This window comes from Sapajus apella, unplaced genomic scaffold (genome assembly GCF_009761245.1).
Source record: "Sapajus apella isolate SASKATOON/1434 unplaced genomic scaffold, GSC_monkey_1.0 scaffold63, whole genome shotgun sequence".
Lineage (NCBI taxonomy): Eukaryota > Metazoa > Chordata > Mammalia > Primates > Cebidae > Sapajus > Sapajus apella.
In genome coordinates, this window is record NW_022437003.1 from 9,346,755 (window position 1) to 9,368,108 (window position 21,354).

General features: G+C 39.4%; 1 protein-coding gene and 1 long non-coding RNA gene across 5 annotated transcripts in view; one reads left to right on the forward strand and one right to left on the reverse strand.

Moving 5' to 3' along the window:
• DTNBP1 (dystrobrevin binding protein 1) overlaps nucleotides 1-21,354 on the forward strand; it is a 142,652-nt gene that overhangs the window by 105,312 nt on the left and 15,986 nt on the right. The window lies entirely within an intron of this gene.
• LOC116529843 lies at nucleotides 1,419-5,147 on the reverse strand. Its single transcript, XR_004259697.1, has 2 exons — nucleotides 4,909-5,147; nucleotides 1,419-2,405 (listed from the first exon to the last, which is right to left on the reverse strand). It is a non-coding gene; the product is annotated as an uncharacterized LOC116529843 (long non-coding RNA).

Genomic DNA, 21,354 nt, shown 5'->3' on the forward strand with positions numbered 1-21,354 from the left:
TAAGGTATCAGTCAATACCTCGGACATATTTTCTCCTCCTTCCTTTTGACAAGGAAATTTTAGCTCCAAGGGTTATAAAGAGATGAAGATTCATCTTCTCTTCTTTAGGCTGAATGGGGTGATGTTATTCCCGCCCAACTATTAGGATCTCTTGTATTCACGGTAGAGAGGTACTTGGTCAGAAAGCATCTGTATGGTGAGGGCCATTCATAACTCTGAGTGAGTTCTGACGGAAGGTGATATTTAGGAGACTAGTAAGTGTTCAATTTAAGAAAAGCTTGAGTAAGCTTATCCTGCATTCCTACCCAAAGGGCACGATGACAATATATTCCACAAGAGTAAAGCAAAATAATTACACTTATCTCAAGTAAACTAAATAAGAAGGCCTTCCATAAACTGGGCAGTTGTTGGAATCAAGCTGACATGGAGTGGCTAGCTGATTTCAGTATGTGCCCAGAATTGTAATATTGATCCAGATTTTTACATTACCTATTCCTCTTGTTTCTTCTTTCTGAGCTGCATCCAGAGATCACTGGCTGGTTCACAGGTAAGCTGGGTCAGTCTAAATTGCAGGAAAAATACTCAAAAACAATGGACAAGACTACATTCTAATAACAGGTGTACTGTAGTTATTGAAACATAATTTTTCTCTCTCAAGTCTCCCACTTTTACTAAAGACAAAAAGCATGATAAGCTTGATTTGTTTGCAAAATAAACTTTAGTCTTCTTATTCCTGGCCTGATGATTTGTATAAAGTGCAGCAAGAATAATTTTTGCTATATAGTCTTTTTTAAAATTGGCTTTGATGGAATTTTCTTCCGTAAGGAACTTTAGATTAGACTTCTTTTTAAAGATTTGAGCCTAGCCAGGCGTTTGTGCTTGCAATACCTGTGTGAGTTGGATAAATTGTTTCCTTCTCTTACTGTCCCAAGATAACCTGGGCCTCCTGGGCCTGTCAGAAAGTGACATTCTTTACTTACCACAGGTCAGGAACCCTATACAGGGACTGTGTAGACAAGGTTGGAGGCCAGTTTTCCCAAGGAGCTTTTATTGGCTCTGTAATGCAACTTTGATTCTTTAAAGCAGTCTGTTTATATTTGAAAGCATGCCATTTCAGTCAAAGCCTTGGTAAAATAACCAGTTTCTCCAAATGTGCCCTGTTACAAAAGAAAACAGATTCTTATTGCACTTATGCAAATAATTATATTGTCATAAATTACAAATACAAATAGTTTCCAAATTCTGGAGAAATCGGGTAGAGAGAAAGAAATATGCTTCAAATTTTGTTTATAGGAGTACACTTTACCCAATTGGTACAAAAATAGTTGCAATTTCAGACCATGAATTATAAATCTTTGTAACTAGGCCCAAACACATCTTTATTAATCAAAATAATAACCATTACATTCAACACAGTCTGGCCAATGAGAAATAAGTTTCTTCCTGTAGCATAAAAATCTATGCTTTGGGATTTGACAAACTCTTAGGAAGCATTTTCTGCATTCCGCTGGTTGTGGAAGTGTTTTTCCTGCAAAAAAAGTTGTCAAGATGCTTGAAGCAGTAGTAGTCAGTTGACGAGAGGTCAAGTGAACATTGCAGATGAGGCAAAACTTTATAGCTCAATTCATTCAACTTTGGAAGCATTGTGTGCAGTTGGGCATTGTTTTGGAGAAGAATTGGGCCCTTTGTATTGACCAATGCCAGTTGCTGGTGTTGCAGTTTTCAGGGCATCTCATTGATTTGCTGAGCATACTTCTCATATGTAATGGTTTCGCTGGAATTCAGAAAGCTGTAGTGCATCAGACCAGCAACCAACCACCACACAGTGACCGTGACCTTTTTTTGGTGCACATTTGACTTTGGAGAGTGCTTTGGAGCTTCTTCTCAGTCTAGCCACTGATCTGGTTGTCATCAGTTGTTGTATAAAATCTACTTTTCATCGCACATCACAATCTGATCGAGAAATGGTTTGTTGTTGTTATGTAGAATAAGACAACACTTCAAAATAATGACAATTTTTTTTTAATTTTCACTCAGCTCATAAGGCACCCACTTATCAAACTTTTTTACCTTTCCAATTTGCTTCGAATGCTGAATGACCATAGAATGGTTGATGTTGAGCTCTTTGTCAACTTCTTGTGTAGTTGTAAGAGGATCAGCTTTGATGATTGCTTTCAACTAGTCATAATCCACTTCCGATGGCTGGCCACTACACGCCTCATCTTCAGACCTCTTGTCTCCTTTGCAAAACTTCTTGAACCACCACTGCTCCGTAAGTTCATTAGCAGTTCCTAGGCCAAATGCATTGTTGTTGCTGCAAGCTGTCTCCACTGCTTTAGACCCATTTTGAACATGAATAAGAAAATCACTCAAATTTGCTTTTTGTTTAATATCATTTCCATAGTCTAAAATAAAGATAAAATAAGCAGCAAGTAGTAAATCATTAGTAAAAACACATAAAGCGAGCAATGCCCATTAAAATTACGTGTAACATAACCAGTTATTTAAGAATGTACTGCAATATCAAACAGCAGTTTCCAACAGTGCAAAAACTGAAATTTCTTTTGTATCAGCCTAATAAAAACTGTAAATAGCTCAAAAGAAAAGTTTTCTTAACTCTGAAAAAAAAAAAAAAAAAAAAGAAAGGATGGGCAATGTTTCAAGCAGAAAGTCATAAACAGATTATTCAGTCTTTAATTCAGTTTATGCAATTCCTGTTTTGCTCAATATTTATGAATACATTAGGTTTTCAAGAGAGTGTTGGAAGTTCTTTCCTATTTTATTGGCATACTTTGCAGAGTTACCAGAGACCTGCATTTAAGAGTACTCATCAGGGTCTTATAGTTGATTATAAACCATATTTTGAAGAGGATCAAAACAAGACAATTGTCTGTGAATGACAAAACGTCTTAGGGCAGCCATAATCAAAGATGCAATTGACAAGGAAATTCGGTTACTTCTGTGGCATACAATAATTTAACATAATATATTTAGTGGTAATGTACACTAAGTCATATCAAAATTCTAGGTGTTTCCAGTATTTTTGGAACACATACTATTATATTTATACAAATACAATCCAAAGAAAGCCAAATACCATTTCATATTTAACAATGCTTCCTGTATGATTTTAACATACCAAATAAGCCAGATATGTCATTTTTTACTTTAGGGGACTAATATCTAAAAGATTAATTAAGAGAAAGACATAATTTATAATTTGACTTTGACAGTTTGTCAAATATCAAAGGTTTAAAATATTTGATATTATAAAATAGAATCCCAGCTTACAGTAAGTCATTTACTTAGCCAAAATCATAAAAATTTTAAAAAGACAAAAACCTTCACCCATTAGTACAAGAGTAGTTAGTTTTCCAAACAATCTCTTTTTTTCCTGCCTTTTTTCTGTAGCATAGGCAAACAAAAAGCTCTTATTATCTTTAAATATTACATGAAAATCCTGTTCAAGAGACAAGGCCCAATTTCACCTTTGCATTAGTGTACTATGAATGTTAAACCCAATTCTTAGTAAAACCTTTAGATAAATTTTATCCATTCTTAATCAGTTTGACCATAAGGTAAGACTCCCATAAACCTTTTATAAACTGTTACAATTTTCTGTTAAAATAAAAGATTAATGTTCTAAGAAAACATCATTGCTTTTATTTCAAAGTTCAATTAATATAAAAACCGAATATTACCCCTTTAACTTTAGCCAATATGTTTACACATGGAATTTCTTTTTTTTTTTTTAATTGCATTTTAGGTTTTTGGGTACATGTGAAGAACATGCAAGATTGTTGCATAGGTACACACATGGCAGTGTGATTTGCTGCCTTCCTCCCCATCACCTATATCTGGCATTTCTCCCCATGCTATCTCTCCCCAACTCCCCACCCCCTGCTGTGCTTCCCCTGTTTCCCCCCAACAGATCCCAGTGTGTGATGCTCCCCTCCCTGTGTCCACGTGTTCTCATTGTTCAACACCCACCTATGAGTGAGAACATGCGGTGTTTGATTTTTTGTTCTTGTGTCAGTTTGCTGAGAATGATGGTTTCCAGGTTCATCCATGTCCCCACAAAGGACACGAACTCATCGTTTTTGACGGCTACATAGTATTCCATGGTGTATGTGTGCCACATTTTCCCTGTCCAGTCTATCATCGATGGGCATTTGGGTTGGTTCCAGGTCTTTTTATAAACTGTGCTGCAATGAACATTCTACACACGGAATTTGTTTTACAAGATTAGTCTTTGACAAACCTTTCACAACTTGCTCAAACCTTCAGCTTTATCATATCTAACTTAAAACAATCCTTTAACTTTCTAAACCAGGCAAAAAAATCCACATTCCCATGCCTTATAATATTTTACCAAAACTGCATTCTGTTTTTTACACACCTTACATGTAAAACTGTTTATCTAGTTATCTCAGTTACATATGTTACAGTATTAACTCTTAGCAACTTTTATTTTTGGTAAAAATCCTGGTAAGTGATTTTATTTATGTACCAAGTGTGGAGGCTAGGACACCAGACAGAAGTGCAGACAAGGTCTGATGCTTTCCAGCATACCCAGGGGGCATGACCAGCTCCACAGCTCCCCAGGCCTTATCTGGAATCTGATGGCTCCAAAGCAGTCAAGTTGAACACGTGTCAAGTCAAAGAAGCAGTTTATGACCTTAAAGCATTTAAGTCATTCAAAGTGGGGTAGAATGACCTCTGACCAGGAGTTTCAACATGTGGTCCCTGGGCAGGATGGAAGAGCAGAAAGTCAGTTGCCCTGAGTAACAGAAAAGATAGGGTGACACACAAAAAAGGGTGTGTGCGTGAGTGAGGGGAAGGAGGGAAGCATTGCCTGAAGTGGGGTTTGGCAGATGGGGAGCACAGGGAGGCCAGGGAAAGACTCACCTAGCGCAGTGACACTGAATCAAAAGGTCAGGCGGCTGCTTGTCAGCCACAAAGGGATCTTGATCTCCAGCCTCCCCATCAGCTCTTAAGTTTCTCCTTTGAGAAGAAAAAGCTCCCCATGTCCCATGCGCTTCTGTACATGCCTAATTCTGTTACCCACAGCCAACAGCAAAGAGCACAAGGCAAGTTAATCCAGAGTTAACCCCTTATTTCTTAGGAGGGACTTTAACCCTGCTAAATTGGGCATTTAACCCGGGGATTAATCCAAAGAGCTTTAACCCCCTATTTCTTAGGAAGGATGCTAACTCTGCTAAGTTGGGCCTCTAACCTAATTCTGTTTTTTACCCTAGACAAAATACCTTACCACTTACCCAAAGTTGACCAATTAGTGGTGCAGTGTATTCTGCAGGGGTTTGGGTCAGGGGTTTCTCCAGTATCGTTGCTTGGTGGTTTGCCAGGAAGATGTTACTGGAAGTGGGTCCCAATCCAGACCCAAATAGAGGGCTCTTGGATCTTATGCAGGAAAGAGTTTAAGGAAATTTATAGAGTAAAGTGAAAGCAACTTTTTTTTTTAATTATACTTTAAGTTCTGGGATACACGTGCAGAATGTGCAGGTCTGTTACATAGGTATACACATGCCATGGTGGTTTGCTGCACCCATCAACCCGTCATCACATTAGGTATTTCTTCTAATGCTATCCCTCCCCTACCCACCCTCCCGCCCCCATGAATGCAAGTTTATTAGAGGAGAAACAAAAGAATAGCTACTCCATAGACAAAGCACTCCCAAGGACTGCTGGTTAGTTATTTTTATGGTTATTTCTTGGTCATATGCTAAACAAGGAGAAGTTATTCATGAGTTTTTTTGGGGAAGGGATGGGCTTTCCTGGAACAGAGGGTTCTTCCCCTTTTTAGACCATGTAGAGTAACTTCTGAACATAGCCATAGCATTTGTAAACTGTCATAGCATTGGTGGTAGTATCTTTTAGCATGCCAACGCACTATAGCTAGTATATAATGAGCAGTGAGGACAACCAGAGGTCACTTTCATCTCCATCTTGGATTCGGTGGGTTTCAGCCAGCTTCTTTACATCCTGTTTTATCAGCAGCGTCTTTATTACCTGTGTCTTGTGATACCAGTCCTGCCGACTTCCTGTCTCATCCTGTGACTTTGAATGCCTAACCACCCTGAAGATGCAGACCAGGAAGCCTGAGCCTTGTTTTACCCAGCCTCTATTCAAGATGGGGTTGCTCTGGGTCTGATGCCTTTGACAATATTGCTGAATCATTTTAGATTCTTAACATCCTAAATGGTAAATGTAGGACCTTTTTGACCATCAAAAATAAGAGATTCTAGCAAATTGGAAAGTGTTTTATCTTATGTGTGCATATTTATATAGGGGAGTAAGAAATAAATATAAAATCCTAAGCCCCGTAACTGACTGAACAGACCTCCTCATAGCCAAAGGGAACCAGAGTAACCTTGAAAACTGAGTTCTTAGCCATGATGGGATAGGAGATCAGATATGCTTCTTACACCTGCTCTCTTGCTAACCACAATTAGGCTTTCTTACCTAAGTGCTAAGGAGAAACCAGCCCTTTCAAAAGACTCCACCACTGATTTAAACCAACAACCTGACACTGCTTCTCCCTTTTTGCTGTTTTCGCACAACTGAGCAGCATTTTTTCCCACAAGAGGCCACCAACCACAAAATGCTTCGGGCCAGTCTACAGACACTGCACAACAAGGGTTTTCTGGTCATCTTCTTTACCTTTTGACATCAGAGAGGAGCAATCTACCCTTGGATCTTGCTAATGTCACCATTTTTTTTATACATAGGTCCCATGAAGGAACATGAAGCTCAGTTGCACGTGTGCACCTTTCTCCTTTCATAAATATTCATGACCCCTCTGACAGCTTATTGAATATGTACATTTGGCCACCTGCTTAGCATGAATTTCTGTTCCCTCTGCCCCTCCCTTAAAGTGTTTGTGTCTGGCTTCTGGCCTAAGGCTGTGCTTCCCAACCTGTCAGAATGGCCACCCTACAGGCTGCAACCCTTCCTGAGAAATAAAGCTCTCCTTTCCAGATTTATTAACCTTGTCACTCTTCAGTTGACAGGAGGAAAAATATCTTTCTCTCACCTATCCTAGATTCATGGCTAAGACCCCTATAACAAAAGGCAGATTAATAAGAAAAAAGCCACTGGGCATAGTGGTGTGCACCTGTAATTCCAGCTACTTGGGAGGCAGGGGTGGGAGGATCACTTGAGCCCAAGAGTTCAAGACCAGCCTAGGCAACATAGACGCTATCTCAAAGAAGAAGAAAAGAAGAAAAAAGCATACAAATTTAATGCAAGTTTTATGTGACATGGGAGCCTTCAAAAATGAAGACCCAAAAAACCAGAAACTGTGTATTTTCATGCTAGATCTGATGAAGAGTGGACAATTGTGTAGAAATATGACTGGACAAAGAATATGATCTAGTGGCAGTAAACTGAGGCAACTTAGCAAGATCTGTTTATTCATATTCCTCTCTGTATCCCTGCATCTTCAGAGATGAGAATGTTCTTTTTCTCCAAGTTTATGGTGGGTACCTCTCACATGAGGGTCTTATTCCTGCTTCAGGAGAAAATCAGAAGATCCTTCCTAGGTTTTATGCCTGTTTCAGGGGAGAAGGGCAAGGGGAAGGTGAGAGTGACCCTCCTGTTTCTGTGGTTTTCTCAGATTCTTTCAGTTTAAAGTATGTCATATGCCACAGTGCCGTATTTTGGGATATTGTGTCCTGAACCCCATCACCCATGATCATAAATGAAAGGAATTAGGCTTAGGAAAGGAAGGAAAAAAGAAAAATGAAAACAATTTAAGAAGTTAGCTCTCAGGCTCTGGATCTGCTTCTAAGGAACCTGTGTGGGGTTTTATAAGAAAATTTGAGAAATAGCAAAGCTGTCTGAGGCAAAAAAAAAAAAAAAAAAAAAAAAAAGCAAGCTCACCTGTTGCCAAGAGCATTGAACTGCTTTGCACATGAAGAATAGAATGAAGTTGTCCCTCTGCTTGTGAGGAAAGATAGATAAATGACTTTGGAAGACCTAAAACAGTTTACATCAATATGCGAATCAAGTCACTTACCACTTATCATCTCCCTGGAATGCTGTGTGGTTCCATCTTATCTGAATTAAAAACAGAATATCTATCTTGTATGGTACCATCTTTCATAATATGAAGCCTATGTTTTAAAATGTCTAAAAATCATGTATTTTTATCCAGGACCTTTTTTATATACTAACATATTAAGGATATGCAGATATAACAGGGCAGTATTCCTGATGCTTTACAAACCATCTCATAAACTTGACTTGTTTTACTTAATACTCAAGCAAACTGCTTTTTTCATAAGTTGGCAAGAGTTTTTTGATTTTTCTCCCCTCTCCTGTTTATGATTGTACACCAAAAACACTAAGCAATGAAAGCATCATTTGAGCTTAAACTTTTTACTTGAGTGGATATTTCCTGAATCTTATGTCCTGTTACTCTTATTTTTTAATTAATCATTTTTCACTCATTTCACAACCACTTTTGAGTTCCTACTTTGTGCTTAGAACACAGAAGACCTCAAAGTATTTCATGAAAATAACTTATTTCTGTGTATTGGATTGATGGGCAAATCTTCATTCTAAGGAATATCAACATGTTGTCAAGAGAGTTCATGAAAAGGACATTATCACATCACAGTTTTCAAAACAATATGGGTCTTAGTTTAAGAATGTTAACTCAGTTTTTAAGTTGCCTTATAAAAGGCTTCTTGTGTATTAATTGCTTTTTTTTTTTTTTTTGTGAAAAAAAAGAAAAGGGGGACTCTCGATTTTTTGGCCAGGCTGGTCTTGAGCCCCTGGCCTCAAGCAGTCCTCCTGCTTTGGCCTCCCAAAGTGCTGGGATTACAGATGTGAACCACTGCACCGAGCTGTGCTGTCATTCCAACTGGGTATGAGTAAGGGATTTCCTGTAATATCTTGGATGTGTTGAACCTTTCATTGAATGGATAATATCAGCTTATAGGTTGTATGCTATTCTAAATAAACCCTCAATATTCCTTCAGCTTCTCTGCCTACTTTCAGTTGTGGCCAACCCCAAAGAAAGAGGTTCATGGCATCATTTTGTGAATATGAATTTGGGGGAAGAGTTCAGAGGATGTATTTTATTGATGATTTGGGTGTGATCTATTTTTGGCATGCTATTTTGAATACATTACAGATTTCCTGGCCAGCTTTTCCATAGTGCTTGGGTAACATTACTTTTTATTGAACTGAATCTTAGGTGCAGGTATTTTTGGAGACCTCCTGCACTGATTCCATGGACCAGTGTGATGTCATTGTCTGTTGCCTGTTCCTGAGAACCCCTTGTAGCCACTTCTGCTCCCACTTTTAGCCATGAGGATTATACTTGTTTGTTTCCAGCCCATAGAATGGCATGCTGGTGTTTACCGTCAGCTGTGCCGCTGTTTCCTGAGCTGCTGTGTGCTGTTATCTTCTGCATCACTGCACCTCAGACGTCTGGCCTGCTGTGACTGCTGGCTGCAACTCTGCGACCAATCAGCCAGTTGAAGGCCTACTCCTATGCACCGGTGAGGCTGCTCCTGATATCTGGCATTTACTGTGCAGTCCCCATGTAGTGATTGCTACCAGTACCTTCATCAGACCATTGCTGAGCGCCAACTTCATGATGGGCACTAAAGCTGCCGTGTTGAAAGACATAGTGCCTGCTCTCGAGGAAGGTGGCATCCAGTGAAACAACAGGAGCAGGCATGTGGCAGCAGTGGAGATGTACCACTTATGTGGGAGCATGGAGGAAAGAGAGCCTGGGTCTGCCTGGCCTGTCAGAGGAGGGGGCAGTTGAGCTGAGATGTGGAGGGGATGTGTAGAAGTTGGCCGAGTGCAGGCCTCTGAGGAAAGGGTGACCGCAGTTACGGGTTGACATGGCTGCTTTGGGGAACCATCAGGTTTCGGCTGTGTGTCCTTCATCTGCAGCTGGGAAAGTGTCTTCCTCAGGATACTTCCTGAATGGTGGTTTTGTTGTGAAGCTGTTCTTATATGTCTTTACTGAGTGTAATGTTGTTGTAGCCAGTAGAAAACAGGAAGAGGGGTAAAACCTCTGAACACTGTTTTGAATAAGAAGTAGCGCTGGCCGGGCGCGGTGGCTCACGCCTGTAATCCCAGCACTTTGGGAGGCCGAGGCGGGTGGATCACGAGGTCAAGAGATCGAGACCATCCTGGTCAACATGGTGAAACCCCGTCTCTACTAAAAATACAAAAAACATTAGCTGGGCATGGTGGTGCGTGCCTGTAGTCCCAGCTACTCAGGAGGTTGAGGCAGGAGAATTGCCTGAACCCAGGAGGCGGAGGTTGCGGTGAGCCGAGATCGCGCCGTTGCACTCCAGCCTGGGTAACAAGAGCGAAACTCCGTCTCAAAAAAAAAAAAAAAGTAGCGCATCTTCAGCATCTCATGCCTGTCTTTTCCACGTCCTTGTCCCTCTTTCTGCTAAGGAATCAATACCTTCAAGTTGGCCGGCCTCAGCAGGGCTATCCTGTCCCCGACCCACTGCTTTTTTTCCCCCACATCGCCTCTCTTTCTGTTCATTTCCCCCTTCATCTACAGAGCAGTTAATCAGAGAGAAGCGGTAAGAGAGAGGTAAGCCTGATAAACTAATTCATATTAAGCTTTAAGTGTTTTCTCAGAGCTCCCCCCCAATACAGTATTCTTCATATTGAAAAGAGACATGTTAAAACATGTAATCTCTAATTAGTGAAATCTCAGGAAAGCTGACAAACTTCCAGTGACTCAGCACGCTGCCCCCACATTGACAGCTCCCCTGCCCCGACCCTCCTCATGCGGCGTCTTCCTCAGCTTGTGGGCTTAGGAACTTCTCCAGGTCCATCTTGCGCCATCCCTGTGGGTTGCACCACCAGCCTGCCTGGGAGGGGCAGAATCTGCCTCTCATCCCCATCTCATTAGCTGGCAGTGAAGGACTCCTGGTGGAAGGAGGGAGGGGACCAAGGCAGCTATTCATATTGCTGATTTATTCATAAGTTACTTATTCATAAACCTTCAACAGTTTATAATTGAAAGTGATATGTCCCCATTTCAAAAATATTTTCTGGAAATAAGGAGGTTTCCAGCAGATATGGCCAGCTTTCAAGCATGCTGAGATTTGACTGTCACTGAACCTTTTAGAAGCAGGATATTTCCAACTGGTGGCATGAGGACATTTATAACACGAGGCCTTTGAGCCCAAAAGCATGTTGCGCTTTGGATATATATTTTGTATTGCAAGTATATACAGCACTCTATTTGAAATATGTGTAAAGTTTGTGGAAAACAAAATTCAAAGCTATTTAAAGTGCTCCTGAATTCATAATAGATTTTTGTTGTCACATACTTTCTCATAAATTGCCAAATAAAAGTATACCCACTCTTAAACTTGAAAAGGTTTGAGACTTATTGTCCTAGATTAGACTTTTTGCATTACTTAAATTGAAATCAAGGCAGTATTAGTGGAAACGTCTCTAAAGGTATTGTTTTGAACATTAAGTGTTCTTCAGTGATATTCAAAATTCAAAGAAATCTAGCATCTGAATTATTCTAATTAATGTTGCAAATCATTACACTAATGGTACATTTTGTTTTGATTTCCTGGAGCTCCACTGGTGGACTGTGGGGAGCTGCAGGTAGCAGTAGTTAGGTTCCCTCACCTTTGGAAAGGAAGTTCTTGAAGTGCAGGTGGGATCGGCGAAGTCAGGAGCTGGCTCTGGCAGTGGTATGGCTTGGGGCAAGGGACAAGAGCCCTGCCCAAAAAGATTGAAAGTGATTCCTTGCTGTAGTTTTATTCCTTGCACTTCAAAGGCCTTTCGGATTCTATAGTGTCCTATGAAAATGCAAATGTCCCTGGTAGACACGAAACCTTAAAAATACTCAATTTTGGCTCTGAAGAGTTGAAAGGATCTTCTCTTTTAAAACTTTTCACAAGGCTTGGTTTTGGTCGACAGCTAGCTAAGCATAAAATGCTAGAAAAAAAGATAATGCAGCCTAGTGAGGACAGGAAAATGAGCCTTAAGAGGAGACCCAGCACTGCTGCGGGGTGCCAGAGGTGGCGAGGAGGGCTAACAGAACGGGCAGCTGCCAGGACACCACGTCCACTGCACCTGCTGCCCACATACAGCCTGTTTCCGGATTGTGGTATTTCGGGTTCACTTTAAAAAGAAGAAAATCACCTTTGTTTTTTGGTTAGTAGTGCTTTAATTGGAGACCCTCAGATCTTTGGAGTCAGTTTTCTTTGGAGTCAGTTCACCTACGGTTTTGTTTGAAGGTGATATTATTTGCAACTGCATTTTATTTTTGATCTGGCTCGTGAAAAAACAACAGTAGCTTGTGTATTTCTCCATTCTGATAGTGAGGGGTTACTGTGAAAATTAGTCCACATTTGTTAAGTGGTTGCTTATTCTTGAATGAATAAGATAGAAAAATACACATTTTTAATAATTAATGAAAACTTAAATTTTACATTTGAAGGATTTTTCTCTTATGATTAAAACCCAAATCAGGTCGTAATATTATGTCCAATCACTATTCAACAGGTGTTTTTGTTTTTTAAATTAACATTGCCTTATGTTTAGATGTGCTGATAATTACTGCCTTCTTTTTTTCCTCTATGTCAAAATTTCTTTATGAGTTTATTTTTTAGATATTGCTCAAGATTCTTTTGTAAGATAGTAGCCAATTTAAATCACTATTACCATAGAAATGAGAATTGTCTTACTGAGAAAATTCCATCAACATCATTTATATACTGAAATCAAAATGTTGCAAACAAGGGGATGCTTTCAGTTTTGTGTTAAGAGTTTTCTGTTGGCAAAAAACGTCCTTCCTCCCTCCCTTCCTTCCTTCCAAATGTTATGATGTTATAAATGGGAAGAATTGTGTGTGTGTGTGTGTGTGTGTGTGTGTGTGTGTGTTTAAGCTCAGAGTTTAAGAATAGCAAATGCTGACCTGAATCCTGGGTGTGATCTATTTTAACACATAGATTGTGTTGAACGGCCGTGAATCCATGGCAGGTAGAGCTCTTTTAAAACTGTTTTAATATGTGATTATTTATGTTGAATAACAAGCATACCAGGTTATCAAAGTTGGAAAGTTTTTGGTTAGTTCAAATCTTTTATATATTGATATTTACCAGTCTGTCAAAGATGACCAGTTTTCAAAGTAGTTAGAATGTACTATAAAATGTTTTAATAATTCAGAAATCTCTTAAAATCTCTGAATAACTTAGTTTTTCATTGTGATTAGCTTTGTTGTTTTGATGGAGTCTGAGAGTTTTAATAGAAATTTGATTGGTTTTGCATCTCTTCAGCATTGGTTGAGAGTTTTGTCCATTAGCTTTGAATACAAATATAATTTTATATTGTTTATGGGAAAATTAAATGCAGATGGCTTGAAAACTTCTGTATGTTGTCTCTGAAAATGGAGGGGATGAAAACCCACTCTTGGTTGTATCTGGAGTTCAGGACAAAGCATAGATCTGTCTGGTCACAGGGGATTTTGCCTCCTGCTGTGTGGAAGCCACCAAGCATAGGACTGGTCATGGATTCCACAGAGTGGCACAGAGTTGCTAAGGAGAGAAGCCTGCTTTAAGGGGCGTATCCATGATTGTCACCCATAGGTTGACAGCAGGCAGTGCTTATGTGTGATTATGCATTTTGGTAGCTGTTGGAGCTTTTCTGTTTTGGGTAATTTCACAGATATTTTCAAGAGTTAAGGAGATAACATTTCTGTTATTTCTAAGGATTGTGCCAGCCGCCTCATCTTTGTTTCCCATTGTATAAATATTTATACAAAGTCCAAATGTAAATGAAGTAATGCAGTGGTTGCACAGATGTAGTTCACCTAGAGCAGTGGTTCTCAGGCAGTGTCGGCATTACCTGGGGTTTGGTTAGAAATGCAAATCTTCGGCCCAGATGGATTACTGAATCAGAGATTCTGGGCATGAGGTCCAGGAGTCTCTGTTCCCCAGTCCTGTGAGTGATTTTGATGCTACTAAATGTGGAGAACACTGCTTTTCTGTCTCTACAGCCCTTTTGAATAGACTTTAATAACTCATTTTCACTCACAGACACTGGCAGTTGGTTTATACCTTTTTTTTTCTGAAGTCTTTTCTGTGGTGTTTTAAAAAAGCCTTTGATTTTGAAAGGATTCCTGTAGTTATCTAAACTTCTTCCATTTTTCCCCCTCAAATAGTTAATAAGTAGGCCAATTCCATAGTTAAAATTCAGGAACATGTCAGATGTGGCTTAAAAATTCAAGAAATTGGGCTTTTGTCTAAATATCCATAACACAAAGCTTCTAGACTGAAGTCTTTTTTAGTCTTACCAAAAAACAAACAAAAAAAAGAGAGAGAAACCAGTACTCTTGCTATTTCATGTGGCATTTTAACATACTGTTTCTGTAAAAAGCGTCTTTGTCAACCTATCATTCAATAGCATTTTCAAATGGCATTGAACCGCTTTTTCCAGCTGTAACTCATCCACGTAGGTATTTTGAATCTCCTATGGGCAGCAGCAGTCTTGGTGCTAGCTGTACTCATTGTAGGCCACCACACCCTACCCTTAACCTCCCAGCCTCAGCCTGTGAATTTGAATAAGTGTAATAATTTATGATGAAGTACATTTCTCACTGATCCATTTATCTTAAGCTTTCTGGTTCTTAACATTCTTTAACCAATAAAATGGCCAGGAAAATGAATGAAAAAATACTTTCAGGTTTTTGTTAATAATTAAATCTTATTTCCTTGAAACATCATTGTCTGACTCAAAAGGTCTTCAATTCCTGAATGCTAACCTGATGTTCATATAATTTTACTAAAAACGAGCTGGGCTTTGGGATCGCCCTTTTCTGCTCCAGTCAGAAGAAAGAAAGAATAGATTCTTAGCATTTAAGAACTGGAGGTGACCTTCCAATCCATGGCATCCAGGGTGCATGGTGAGGGGTGAGTGGTGTGCTGAGACCCACCTCCGTGAGTTGGCCCTGCAGTCAGACCCCTGTCTTCTAAACTGCCTTGCCCCTCTCATAAAAGCTAAAGTGCAGTTGAGCGTTCTGTCTTAGCTATTTCTGGCAAGCCTCTTACACATCTTGTCCCTGCAGTGTTTATTTTGCTAATACTCTAATAGTGGTCATTTCCTTCAGGTAATTGATAGATATTCGAAAAGTTCCAGAATACTAAAATAATGTTTCCGGCAACATGGTTTTAGGAAACCGCACTTCCAGTTGCTATTCCAAAGGACTTAATTTTGTGAGCAACTCAGTAGTTGCCATGAGTTCTTTGTTGTGTAAAAGTTATTCTGACCGCAAAAAACCTGCCATTATTCCAAACTACTGTATTTTAGGTAAGGATCATCTTTTTTTAGTCGCCTGTAAAAGACAGAAGTGTAGTACTTGAGTAATGTGTGTAAGGGGTGTATGTGTGTGTCTGTGTTGGAGCAAGGGTTAAGAAAAGCTCTGTAAAAAGTCACTTAACTTTCTTTGAAAACGTGTTAACTTTAGCATGCACAGAATTGTTTTTCCAAATGCCAATCCTGAGGAGTAATCGTTCTATAATACTTTAGAATACTCATAAAATAATGTATCATATAAAATAATTATATCTGTTTTGAATACTATTGACGAAGGCTGAATATAAAACTTTTTAAAACTATAGAAACACAGGGCACAGAAGTTGATACTTTTAAAATACATGTATAAAGAAAACTAATGCCAGGAAAATACTTTTACAGGTCTCTTTTTTTATCCAGCCTGAGAAAATTTTGTATTCATTTGTTACAGTGGGGGCAAGAGATTGGGAGACTTTAAAAATTGTTTCATATACCTTATATGAAAACTGAGGTGAGAAAAAAATGTAACTTAAACGGCAAAAGTACAGGAAAAGTGGTTTTTAAAACTACAAGGAAATCTTATATATTTTGTCATTGTCTAACAAGTCCTCAGTTTCTGAACAGAATTTTTCTAAAATATATTTTACTAAGCTCAAATGTAAAAAAAAAGTAAATTTGGAGGAAAAAAGGAAACTGAGGGAACTAAAAGTACCTTTGGAAACAACAATTATTGAAAATGTTTAAAAGGAAGCTGAGACTTGTTTCTGACAGGCATCCACATTCTGGAGAAGAGAGAGAAAAGGAATCAGTCTTTACAGATTACGTATCCCTTACCTGAAATACTTGGGACTAGAAGTGTTTCAGGTTTTAGATTTTTTTTCAGATTTTGGAATATTTGCAATGTGCACTCACTGGTTGAACATGGCTAAAACAAAAAACTGAAATCCTAAATGCTTCCATGACCATTTCCTTTTAGAATCATGTAGGTGCTCAAAAAGACAGATTTCAGTTCAGGGATACTCAACCTGTGTTACAATTAGTAGGTCCCAGCAAATGCTGGCAAAGATGCAGAGAAACTAACTGATTCACACAGTGATGATGGGGATGTAAAATGGAATATAGCCTCTCTGGAAAAGAGTTTGGCAGTTCCTTTCAGAACTGAAAAATGAACTTACCATATGACCCAGCAATTGCACTCTTGGGCATTTATGCCAGAGAAATGACTTATTTTCATGTAGGAACTCATACACAAATGTCCATGATAGCTTTATTCTTAATAGCCAAAAGTTAGAAACAGCCATTCAGTGGAAATGGTTAAACAAACTGTGGTACATCCCTACCATGAAATTCTACTCAGGAATTAAAAGGAACAAATTATTATGTGCGTAGCTTGGGGAAACCCCTAGGCAATTATGCTGAGTGAAAAAATCCAGTCTCAGAAGGATATATAGTGCATGATTCCATGTATATAACATGTGAAATAACGTAGTTATAGATCTGGAGTCCAGCAGAGTGTTTGGGGAGGGAGGGCATGGTTATAAAAGGGAACCTGAGGGAGTCTTGTGGCGGTACTATGTTGTTGTGATGCTTACACAATGCTGTGCATGTGATAAGACTGCCTGGAGCTGTATGCATGTGCACACACACAGTGCACGTGTGACTAGTGAAATGTAAATAACTTTGTGGACTGTACCCATGTCAACTGTTGGGTTTTGATATTCTACCAAAATTCTATAAATTGTTAGCATTCAGGGGCATTCAGGATGTACATTTCTAGATAACATCCTATGACCCTATAATTATTCCAAAGTAAAAAGCTTTAAAAATGGGGTATTGTAATTTCATATAGTCAACCTAATAGTGGGGAAAATCCCTGATGGGTATACACCAAAATACTAGTTGTAGTCATCTATTTGTGGTGATTACAAAGGGACTTTCACCCTATTATTTGTGGAATAACTTTTTATGGCTAAAGTTTTCCTCAATATACATAGTTCATGCATCAAAAACACCATATTAAACAAATGAAAATAGGTCGGGCACAGTGTCTCATGCCTGTAATCCCAGCACTTTGGGAGGCTGAGGCGGGCAGATTACCTGAGGTCAGGAGTTCAAGACCAGCCTGGCCAACATGGTAAAACAACCTGTCTTCACTAAAATTACAAAAATGAGCCAGGTGTGGTGGGGCACATCTGTAATCCCAGCTACTGCGGAGGCTGAGGCACGAGAATCGTTTAAACCCGGGAGGTGAAGGTTACAGTGAGCAAAGATTATGCCATTGCACTCCAGCCTGGGCAACAGAGTGAGACTCTGTCTCACACACACACACAAAAAAAGGCAAATAATTAGAAGCATAAAAATATTCCGTCGGGCATGGTGGCTCAGGCCTGTGATCGCAGCACTTTGGGAGGCTGAGGTGGGCGGATCACGAGGTCTAGAGGTTGAGACCATTCAGGCCAACATGGTGAAAACCCATCTCTACTAAAAATACAAAAATTAGGTGGGTGTGGTGGTGCATGCCTGTAGTCCCAGCTACAGAACCTGGGAGGCAGAGATTGCAGCGAGCCGAGATCACGCCGCTGCACTCTGGTCTGGTGACAGAACGAGACTCCATCTCACAAAAAAAAAAAAAAAAAAAATTAAAATTTATAGGTCCCAATTTTTAAAATCTGTTCCACTGACAGAATTTAATGTGGTCTTCTAGTGGTTATGTAACTTGACAGACTGTTTGCAATTGTTTTCATCAAAAAACAGCTTGTAAAGATGTTTGTTTCATTTGTGTTCAGAAAATTGTTTAGAGAGTTAGAGATTTCACAGTTCTCTCTTGATCATGTCACATGTAATATCACAAAACCCATATTCTCTAACTCAATATAAAAACACCTGAATTGTAAATATTTAAGTTAGTTTAGTCTTATTTACCTTGAATGAACAATGCCTTTTTTTTTTTTTTTTTTTTAAAGACAGAGTCTTGCTCTGTCTCCCAGGCTGGAGTACAATGGTGTGGTTTCGACTCACTGCAACCTCCGCCTCCCAGGTTCAAATGATTCTCCTGCCTCAGTCTCTCCAGTAGCTGGGATTACAGGTGCCTGCCACTGTGCCCGGCTAAGTTTTGTATTTTTAGTAGAGATGGGGGTTTCACCAGGTTAGCCAGGCTGGTCTCGAACTCTTGGCCTTATGATCCACCTGCCTCAGCCTCCCAAAGTGCTGGAATTACAGATGTGAGCCACCACACCTGGCCCAATGCTCTTATCTTTAATATAATATAGAGATTATTAAAATTTTTCCCAGTTCATATTTAGCAAGTGTTACACTATTTCTCTTTTAACATTTTGAACTCTTAACAGAGAGGTTTATCCTAGTTTTCTACACATGACTCATTTCCTCCCTCCCAGAGGTTTGGGAGCCTTTTTTAGTTATTAAAACCTCACTATTTTATTACCTCTCTCTGTTAAAAGGCTTAGTTCTAGAATATGTTGAATTTATTCCTGAAATGAACTTGATGGGTTTTGTAATTTCATATATCTTGTGCTACCCTTATGCCCCCATTAAAATGTATAACTGAGAATTGATTATATCATCTTCACTGTTAATGAAATTTTTTGTTGTTTTGAGTAATTATCCATTTGAAATTGATAGTGGTATCTCAAGTGGAAGCTGCAGTCAGATAAAACTTGAGCAATGTTCTGGAGTTGAAATAAAAAGACAGAGACCTGGGCTGATAATAGAATTAAATGATTATTCCTGACTTGCCGTAGAAAAACTACTGCATCTTGTTTTGAATTTTTTCTTTTTAATCTGAAGTCCGTTTGTTGAAATTCTTTACATCTTTGTATTTGTCTGGCTTTCCCTAGTATAATAAATGGCATCTTAATATGAGCAAGGGATCATTTTTGCTTGTAGAAATTTTTCTGTAATTTAGATTTTTCAGTCCTCATTCTAAAATTCAGATGTTAAACCTCTAGATTTGAATTTTTTCCTTCCATCATTTCACCACTCCCAAATTTGGTTGTTTTCTTGATGCAGGCTCAGTTGATGATTTCAGTAGACACAGCACAATTAGGACATCCTCATTCAGTCACATCGCTCAGGGCAAATCTCCTAGCTGCTTGGCAGCAAAGCTATTTTGAAATGCCTGCTATGTGCTTTATCATAGTCATCCTGAATACGTGGCTGGTATACTCGGTTCTCAGTGAAGCTGCCTTAGTGCTCAGCACCCCCCCACCCTTCCCCCCCCCAAGATACAAAAGGGCTCTGAAATGAAGTGGGGAGCTGATGAGGACAGCTGGAGAGGTTTCAGAAACTAGTGAGGAACAAGTTTTATTTAATTTTAATTTTTTTTTTTTTTTGAGACAGAGTTTCCCTCTTATCACCCAGGCTAGAGTGCAATGGCACCATCTCAGCTCACTGAAAACCTGTGCCTCTTGAGGTCAAGCCATTTTTCCAGCCTCAGCCTCCGGAGTACTTGGAATTACAGGTGTGAGCCACTATGCCTGGCTAATTTTTGTATTTTTAGTAGAGGCAGAGTTTCGCCATGTTGGCCAGGCTGGTCTCGAACTTCTGACCTCAAGTGATCTGCCCACCTTGACCTCCCAAAGTTCTGGGATTACAGGCATGAGCCACCATGCCTAGCCCGAGGAACATATTTCATGTTTTAAAACTGAAAACAGTGGTGTTTTTTCTTCTACTTTTTTGTTGAGATGGAGTCTTGATCTGTTGCCAATCTGAAGTGCGGTGGCGCAATCTCGGCTCATTGCAACCTCTGCCTCCCAGGTTCAAGCAATTCTCCTGCCTCAGCCTCCCAAGTAGCTGGAACTACGGTTGTCCACCACCAGACCCAACTAAATTTTTGTATTTTAGTAGAGACAGAGTTTCACCATGTTGGCCAGGATGGTCTCGATCTCCTGACCTCGTGATCCGCCTGCCTTGGCCTCCCAAAATGCTGGGATTATAGGTGTGAGCCACCATGCCCGGCCCTTTTCTTCTGTTTTTTAAAAGTCATTTTGAGTTTCCTAATCTAACCCCTCTTCCCCTGTGAATGTTGAGACGATTGGATTTCATTCTGATACAGAAAAAACAGATAAAAAAACTAAAGGACCAATAATTCAGCAACACGAGAGAATCAAACTTCTAAAGCAGAAGTAGTCTTGAAAAAAATGAAACGTTTTCTATGTTATATATCTGTTGAAAACATAATTCAGTTAAAACAAGATATTCTTTAATTAAAACCCCTTTGATGATTTCTGCATTGATCTTTGGTTTCAAGCTGCCTATTCTGGAATTATTTTTTAAAAGAAGATTAGCTGAACTTTGAAGTACTTGAAGCATACTTAATATATTTTAGGGTTGACTTATTCTAATACACTTGGCAGTCATGAAGGATTTGAACAGATACATTGACAACTGAAGCGAAAAAAGTGAAAAGACATCTTCTCCAGTTCAAGTTTTTTTCTTATGAGTACACTCTAAATTCCTTGCAGATTTATTAAGAGTGCTGAAAGGTAACTAATTCTTAAGTATCTGACTGGAACCCAGAGCAGGTGATTTCAGCGCATAGTGAATCCTGGTTCTTGGTAATATTTCCTATCACTCTGTCTTCAAGAGGCTGTTGTTTAAATAATGTTGGTATTAATATTAGCTGCCACTGTTGGCCAACACTGTATGCTGGTGATTCCTGTTTGCTACCTCATTTAATCCTGCCAACAACCTTATGAAATAGGTGTTGTTTCTGCACTTGTATGGAGGGGGAAGTTGCAACTCAGGTGAAATCAGTTTGTGTGGAAACAGAGGCTGAGACTAGGATTTTGCAGTAGGTCCTTTGGGAGGCGATTCCAAGAAGCAGGAGGGAAGGACAGTGAGGAGGGGAAGCTGCTAAAGCCAGTGAGGATGTGCCATCCTACCAGGATCTCTGAGAAGCATTTAGAACACATCCTACAATTGTCCTCCCAAAGGATGTTAGATTAGGGACCTGAAATGCTGACCTCTGTCACCTATGGGTTAAGAGCTGCCTTAATTCCATGAAACTGCTGG